General features: G+C 39.7%; 1 non-coding gene across 1 annotated transcript; it reads right to left on the reverse strand.

Moving 5' to 3' along the window:
- Positions 1-997: 997 nt before the first annotated feature.
- On the reverse strand, positions 998-1,104 carry LOC141636772 (small nucleolar RNA R71). Its single transcript, XR_012541358.1, has one exon. It is a non-coding gene; the product is annotated as a small nucleolar RNA R71 (small nucleolar RNA).
- Between the last annotated feature and the right edge of the window lie 7,275 nt (positions 1,105-8,379).

Here is an 8,379-nt window from a genome sequence, read left to right on the forward strand (position 1 = left end):
TATATAATTGAGAACATGTTTGTATGATCAACTCCCATGAATCCCCTATGAACCCATGACACCCTAGTGCCTTTAATCAATTGTTTACAACCCCTCTATTTGCTTTACTTTGTTTTTATTCATCTTGTTGATTAGTTTAGTTTATCTCCTACATCAACCCAAATTGTGACACCCTAAGACACAACTTTACTTGCCTCTTTGCTAAAGAGTAGTTTGTGACGTTATAAATATTGTTTTGGTTAGTAGCTTTTGACGTCGAGTTTAAACCGGACCAAAAATGGCGCCGTTGCCGGGGACCGTGTTAAATTGATTTGATTTTCGTTAATTGTTTTTAGTTGTGTCTTTCTTCACCTTGGGGAAGTCAATCTCCTCAAGGTTGTTCTAATTGTTTTCGAGTTGTTTAATATTTTGCATGACTAGGAGATCACAAGGTAATCCATTACCTATTGATCTTGAAATTGAAAGAACCTTAACTAACAATAGAAGAGTTGTTAGAGGTACTTCAAGAGTTGTAGGTATTGGAGAGATTATGGACATTCAACCAAATAACATTGAGTTTACCAAACCTTTTGCAAGAGAAGGAGAGGACAACCCAATACAAAATCCACCACAAAATCAACCCACAATGCCTAAATTTTCATCACATTCCGTACCAACCGAGGAGAACCTACCAAATGGTACTCCTACACCACCACATTTAACCGGTAATTTCATTGCCAAATCCGCATTCATACAACTAGTTGTGAGAAGTCAATTTGGAGGGATGCCTAGTGAAGACCCTCATTCACATATGGAGACTTTTTGTGACTATTGTGATGCGATTTCTCAAACCGGAGTTACTCAAGATCAAATCCGATGGGTATTATTTCCTTTTTCTTTGATTGGTACTGCAAAGCAATGGTTGAAGAGCCTAGACAAGGCTACCCTTGGTATTGACTCATGGAAGAAGTTGGCACTTGCCTTCTACAAGAAATTCTATCCTCCGGAGAAGACCAATATGTTGAGAGCGCAAATCACCGGGTTCAAACAAAGGGATGAGGAATCATTGTATGAAGCATGGGAGAGATTTAAGGACACTTGTCGTTCTTGTCCACACAATGGACTTAGCGAGTGGTTCCTTGTGCAACAATTTTGTAATGGTCTATATGAAGACTCCCATAACATTCTCACTATGGGATCAAATGGTATGTTTACCGAAGTTGATGACAATCAAATTTTTTTGGTAGAATGTAAAATTCTCATTAAGCTCAATAATCAAACAAGTTACAAGACCCATCATATCAGTAGAATACATAGCTCTTCAATACAACCAAAACTCACTACAAATCTCTCACATTAGCACATAAGAAGGTTCCTAGCTTCTAGCCAGGGACGACTTTTGAGTAACTTTGCTTCTGATTGAATCACTTGCAATCTGAACTTTACCATACTTTGAACCTGCTGCAATACTCTATGTGGTCTAGGAATGCACCCATCATGTTTTGCAGAATTCCTACATACCCATATGTTGTAAATCAAACTCGTAATACCGGCCATGACAACTTGTTTCTTCAACAAGCTCCTGAACTTCCAATGCAGCATATCCTCCAAGGAAAAGCTGGTCCAGTTAAGTATCAGCTAAATACTCACCAACTGCAAGCATTACTTGCTAAAATGACAGTCAAAAAATAAGTGGTCCTGAGATTCTGGGCCTGCAGCACAAATGCAAAACAGGCCATCAGAAACAACCCCAAATCTGAGAAGCCGCTACTTAGTAAGCAGCCTATTCTTAGCAAAGAGCCAAGAGATGAAGTTAACTTTAGGTAGGCATAGACGATTCCAAACAAACGGCTGCCAAGGCAACTGCACTCCAGCAGACATCAAGCAATCATAAGTCTGCTGAATAGTGAAAGGCTTCTGAACCCAGTGATGGACGTTTATAACCAATTTCAGTTTATCCTTGACCTTGCAGATTTGGCGCCACACCCAACTGAAGTTAACAGAAGGAGAATAAGTCACAATATAGTAGGCCTCGAAAGGCCACTAGAGGAGGAAAGCATGAGGTAGATTCCATCACACAATTGGGTGCTCAACTAAGTGCTCATATTGACACCATCAATTTGAAGTTTGAGAAGGCCATGGCTAAGCTTGATGAAGCTTCCAAATCACTCAAACAACATGTTAATGCCATGGTGGCATCATCCTCAATTCCAAATGGAGTATGTGAGAGTTGTGGAACTTTGGGACATGAGCAAAGTGAATGTAGGGGAACAAGTGAATGCTTTCCAAGCATACAAGAGTGGCACCCCTTATTCCAACTATTACAATGAGAATACCAAATTCTATCCAAACCTTTCATACAAGAGCCAAAATGTTCAAAACACTCAACCAACATACACCCCACCTCCAATGATAAATCAAGCTCAAAGACCCTTTTATAACCAAAGCCAAGGTTATCAAAATCAACCCTCTTACAATCAATCCAATGACCAAGGCTTTGATGTTCAAAAAGCGGTCCTCCAAATGCAAAGGAATCAACAAGAATTTTTCACCCAAATGCAAAAAGATAGCCAAGCCAAAGACATCACCATCAACAACATACTAGTCCACGTCAAGATGCTAGAAACTCAAATGACTCAATTAGTATCTTCTAGCTCTCAAAGTCAAAAGGGGCAATTACCACCTCAAAGTAATCCCCCAAGACATGAGTCGGTTAGTGCCATCCATTTGAGGAGTGGTACAAGGTATGAAGGGACAAAGAAGCCAATTGATGAAGACATGGTGGATTCTAGTGACAAGCAAAGAGTTGTGGAGAACTCTAAAGAAGAAGAACCCACCACCAAAGAGGTTTCAAAGAAGAAGAATGAAGAGAAGGCTAAGGAAAAAGAGCCTATTGTGACTAGACTTCCATTCCCAAGTCATCAAGCTAAGCCTAAGTTTGATGAACAACTTGGAAAGTTCATGGAGATTGTGAAGAACTAAGAAGTTCCAATCCCATTCACGGAATTGATCAATCATGTTCTGGCCTATGCAAAGTACATGAACGATATTCTTACCAAGAATAAATCCATCCGGAAGCTAGAGACTATTGCCTTAACCAAAGTGAGTAGTGATATTCTTCAAGGAAGTTCACCTCCAAAACTCAAAGATCCGGGAAGCTTCTATATTCCATGCACCATTGGCAACACTACAATCAACAAAGCATTATGCAACCTTGGAGCAAGTGTAAGTGTCATGCCATACTCAGTATGCAAGAGGCTAGGAATGGGAGAGCTCAAGTGCACTAACATTATTACTCTTCAAATGGCAGATCAATCAACAAAGATACCTTTAGGGGTATGGGAGGATGTGCCCGTGAGAATTGGCAAATTCTTCATCCCGGTAGACTTTGTCATTGTAGACATGGAGGAGGATTCCAACATTCCTATCATCCTAGGAAGACCTTACTTGCACACCGCGGGAGCGGTAATTGATGTGAAATATGGAGAACTTACATTTGAAGTGGGAGATGAGACAATCACTTTCAGGCTTGACAAAACAATGAGAGCTCCCCGACTACATGAGCCATGCTTCATGGTCGATCATTATAGCCGAGAAAGAGATAGGAAGAAGTTGGCATCTCAATACAAAGACCAAGATATGGGTAAAGAATCACCACTCATATGGAAGAAGAAAGTGGATAATCCTCAAGATGCTCTATCCAGAGAGAAAGGAAATTTCAACAACAATGAGAGCTTGAATAGCTCACCACCAATCATGACCAGTAAGGAATAAGGCCTCATTGGCCATAACAACAAGAAAGACGAGTCGCTTTCATCAACTCATGACATCATTAAGAAGCAAGCTAGTGAAATTTGTGGTCTATGGGATGACGAATTTGAAGGATTAGTCAATCCCTACATTGGCAATGCTATGACCTTAGACCAAGGCTTTGTTGATCACTGTCATCACGTTGACATGGCTCAGCATCATGAAGAACACAATGTGGAAAGGTTTATTAAAGATATTTATAATGAGAATGAACAAGCCTTTGACTACTTCTACAAGGTGTTGAGCAACATCAACAACACCTTGGCTAGCCTCCTTGACATCTCATTCAAGAGTGAGAGTTTGGTGGAGTCCTCCCTAAGCCACCATTTGTAAATATTCTAACCCTTAACTTGTATTTTACTTCTTGTATTGCATTTTTGTCAATTTTGGATTTGCGATTTTATACTTTGATCAAGATTTTTATCATGAGAGAAAGTGAGGGAGGTATTTTAATATATTTTGATGTGTAGTGTTTGATCTAGTGTGGGGATAGCAATTTCCTAGGCTAACCGAGCCTTCATAGTGCACCCAAACCAATGAACAAAGGAATGAAGAAAGAATGATATGGGAAATGAATATCCCCACGGGTGGATCCGAGCATCCCAGGAGGGAATCCGCTCGAGCTGGCTCTAATCCGAGCGTCCTGAAATTGAAAAGTTTAGTCTGTTTAAAAATCTGGGCAGATTACACAGAAGACGCCCGTCCCAGTTCTAAAGACGCTCGTCTTGGCAAGGATCTGCGTGTCCTGGCTTGTGCAAAAACTTAAAGTTCACACTGTCTATGAATCCGAGCGTCCCCAAGTGAAGACGAGCGTCCCCTGCAGAAATCCGCTCTTCTCCAAGACGCTCGTCTCCTGCTGCTAATTTCCTATAACACGGGATTCAAATCCTTCTTCCCCAATTCATTTCTTTCTTATACAAACACAAACACACACCCTTCTCCCTCAAAACCCTTAATCCCCTCATCAACAAAACACAAATTCCTCAACCAAATTCACCCAAATCAAAACAAAACTTCCTCAAATCACAATTAAACTACTCCTTTATCAACAAGAAGGCATCCAAACAACAAATTCCTCACACATTGAGTTGATTTTCTAGGGTTTCAAGACAAATTCGAAAATCCTAAATCGATTGGGAATTGATTGAAACTTGAGGAAACAAGGAGCATTCAAGCTTAATATTGGTTTGTTGATACAATTTTGACAAGGATAATAACATGGCAAGAACAAAAGGTGGAAACAAGGCACACAAAACCTCAAATCTTTCCAAAAGGCAACAAGCTCTTCTAACTTCAAAGGCTATAGTAATGCATCAACCAATGGTGGAAATTCAAGAATTTACTACTCCTATGGTGGAAGCTACACCTACTCCGGTCATTGAACAATTGCAAGATTATCCGGAGGTAACTTTCATAAACGATTCTCATAGGAAAGCATTTGTATCCCTTACTAAGAGGACTATTTTGCCTACCAAATTCATATGCCAAGATGCCTTAGACAAATTGAGTGTTCTTGAAAGAACTAGGAATTTCTTCGAGTCCATGAAATTTCCTACCCTCTTTGAAATGCAAGAATTAACTTACCCTACCCTTACCATGGAGTTTGTAAGCTCCTTGAAGGTGACTAAGGTAGAGGGTCACAAATTTGTTGGAATTCCGTCTAGAAAACAAGAGTAGAAAGATGACTTTGGATGAGTTTGGCAAGGTGTTTGGTCTTAAAGACCATTCTCCTTATGTGAAGAAGCCTTTGAAATACGATACCGCACCCCTATGGAAAGTAATAACCGGGCGAAAATTTGAGTCTTTCCATGAGTGCCATGTTCTTTATGTCCACCATCCGTGGAGTGAAACCTCTCACTCGACAATTTAAGCGGAAAAAGAAAAAGAAATGAGCCTAAGTTTGCATGAAACAAACCCTTATTTAGGCGTGTCCTTAGAGGACGATTTGGATATGACTAGACCCGAACACAAAGCAATAGGACTAGCCTCGATAACTCAAAGCACACAGCAAATGAATTACCAACCCCAAGCACAAAGCAATGGAGCTCTTCAAGCACAAAGCAAAGAAGAGATTTTTGTGAAGAAAACACTTGGTTTCTTTCTCAGTTTTTTTTTAACTCAATCAAATCTGAATATTACACTTGGGAACTTGGTTTACTTATAGCCCAAGTCCTTCTAATCTTAACCATCCAAATTACATCTAATGGCTAACATTTAAACAAGCAAGAAAACAAGGAAAAGTTGTCTCCACAAGGAAACATGCAAGAAAACAAGGAAAAGTTGTCTCCACAAGGAAACATGCAAGAAAACAAGGAAAGTTGTCTCCACAAGGAAACATGCAAGAAAACAAGGAAAAGTTGCTGAAAAGTAAAGAAAAAAGCAAGAAAACAAGCAAGAAAACAAGGAAAAGTTGCTGAAATTCTTCAAAATAAAGAAAGCAGCCTCCTAGGACTGTTTTGGTCGGTCCAAGCAGCTGGATTTCTTCCTAGGATGGTCTTCATTTGATTAATAAAAAGATGGGACCGATTGGAAGCAAACTAAGCTCGATTGTTGAAAACCGATAAACTCGTTACTCGGTTTTGTCTTGCGAATTCATCTCAGCTTGGATCCTTATTAAAATAAAAGTCCCTAGGCAAAAAGTCTCTAAACTCATCATAGAAGGGTCTAGAGTCATAAAATAGCACATCTTGTTAGACGTATTTGGAGTTGGACCTTGAATTGTGATGATGTCCAAAACCGGGCTTGATAGCATTCTCAGGAAACCAGGCGCATCTTGTAAAGGGCATATCTCATAGCTCACAATGAATTTAAGGGCTCATGATAGCTGACTGGAAAGCTAAATGAGTTAGCTTTCATATCCAAAAGGAATCAACCTTAATCATTGAGTAAATCTTGAGTTATTGAACGTTTAGTGCACGTAGGTCATGGGCTGTCCAGTAATGCGCAGTCTGTTTGCATCCGCCATATCTCAAGATATAAAATAGCTATGATGGTAATTCCAAATCCCTGATTTATATAAGAGCTTAAGCTTTCCAATGGCATAGGAATCATATGACTTGAACCGTTAGAACTTGAGATATACAGATTGGAAGTCAGGCCTGCTGGAATAATACTTCAAAAAGCGATGAAACACTTTCAATTGTTAACCATTCCTTGGACTGTTTCTTTTGGCCTTAAAATGAATCAAAATGAAACAATTTTGTTTCAAACTCCCTTTCTTGAAAAGAATTTGTCCTCAAATTCTCGACATTGTCATCTTCAACCTCTTCACAATAAGAACACACACACCTCAAGAGATGGATTATCATGATTTCCTCCCGGATCATAGACCAGAATTGTGTATGGCAAGAGAGGTGTTGTTACTCTCTTGTCACCAAAGTTCTTGGACAAATCAGGCTTTAAGGACGTTTGAGGTTGCTCCTTACTCGGTTGGCATGATCCCAAGATGTAGCTTTTTAAGCAAGAACCATGGTTGATGTAGGAGGTCGGATTTGGTACACTCAAGTTTGGAACAACCCAATACTCTCTTTTTGCTTTACCCTTGCTTGAATCCGAACAAGTTCCACCATTGAACATGATCATGGACTGTCCAAACTCCATGGTTTGAAGGCTAAGTAGTCCTTGATTAACAATCACTTCTCTAGACCCCAAATCAGTAGCTTGGTCATTGATGGTCACATGGGAGAGGATATGGCTATTCTCCTTCTCACTAGTAGACTTATGTGTTGGGTTGAAGGGGGTTTTAGTTTCAAAACATGGACTCTCAAATGTAGCACTACATGGGTTAATCATCTCATCACAAATGCTAATGACTTTTGGCTCAAGGGATTTAGACTTAGGAAAAGTAATGTTCAAGCTTGGCACAACTCCTTGGTCTAAACTCTCATTTTTCCCATCTGTTTTGTCTACCTCTAAACTAACCCCTTTAGCTAAGACCTCATGGTTTTTAGGCCTTGCTAAGCCCTCCTCAACATACAAAGCCAACCCAAGCAATTCTCCATATGAATGCACCATTTCTAAGTTAATTTTTCGAGCAATTTCAGATTTTAAGCCAAGAAAAAATCTGATTTTTTTGAAAGGATTAACTTCATTGACACACACAAAATGTAGTTCCTCAAATAATCTAGCATACTCATGAACACTCAAGGAATTTTGTTTAAGGGTTTTAAGTTTAGTCCATAATTCATTCATGGTAGAGCAAGGTAGAAACTTTAGTCTCATGTTCTTTTCAAGTTTAAACCAAGACCTAATTTTACCCTTCCCTTTCACCATCCTTGCAAAATTAAGAGCATTATACCAAAACAAAGCACTACCCTTTAAACAAGACACAACTACCTCAAGCTTCCTTTCCTCCGAAAAATACTTTCCCTTAAAATAGCATTCAACCTCATATAACCAAGACACAAAGGCCCTACTGTTTTCACCATTAAAAGAAAGAAGTAATGGTGTTTTACCTTTGTCTCTAAGGGTGGGAGAGGACATAGGACAGTCACGGACCAAGTGGTGCTCTCCACGGCTTAAATCTGGTGGTTTTGGCTCCCTCGGAACACCATGACAACCGGTTGCACTCCTTTTAGGCACATCACCTTT

Source organism: Silene latifolia, chromosome Y (genome assembly GCF_048544455.1).
Source record: "Silene latifolia isolate original U9 population chromosome Y, ASM4854445v1, whole genome shotgun sequence".
NCBI classification, from domain to species: Eukaryota; Viridiplantae; Streptophyta; class Magnoliopsida; order Caryophyllales; family Caryophyllaceae; genus Silene; species Silene latifolia.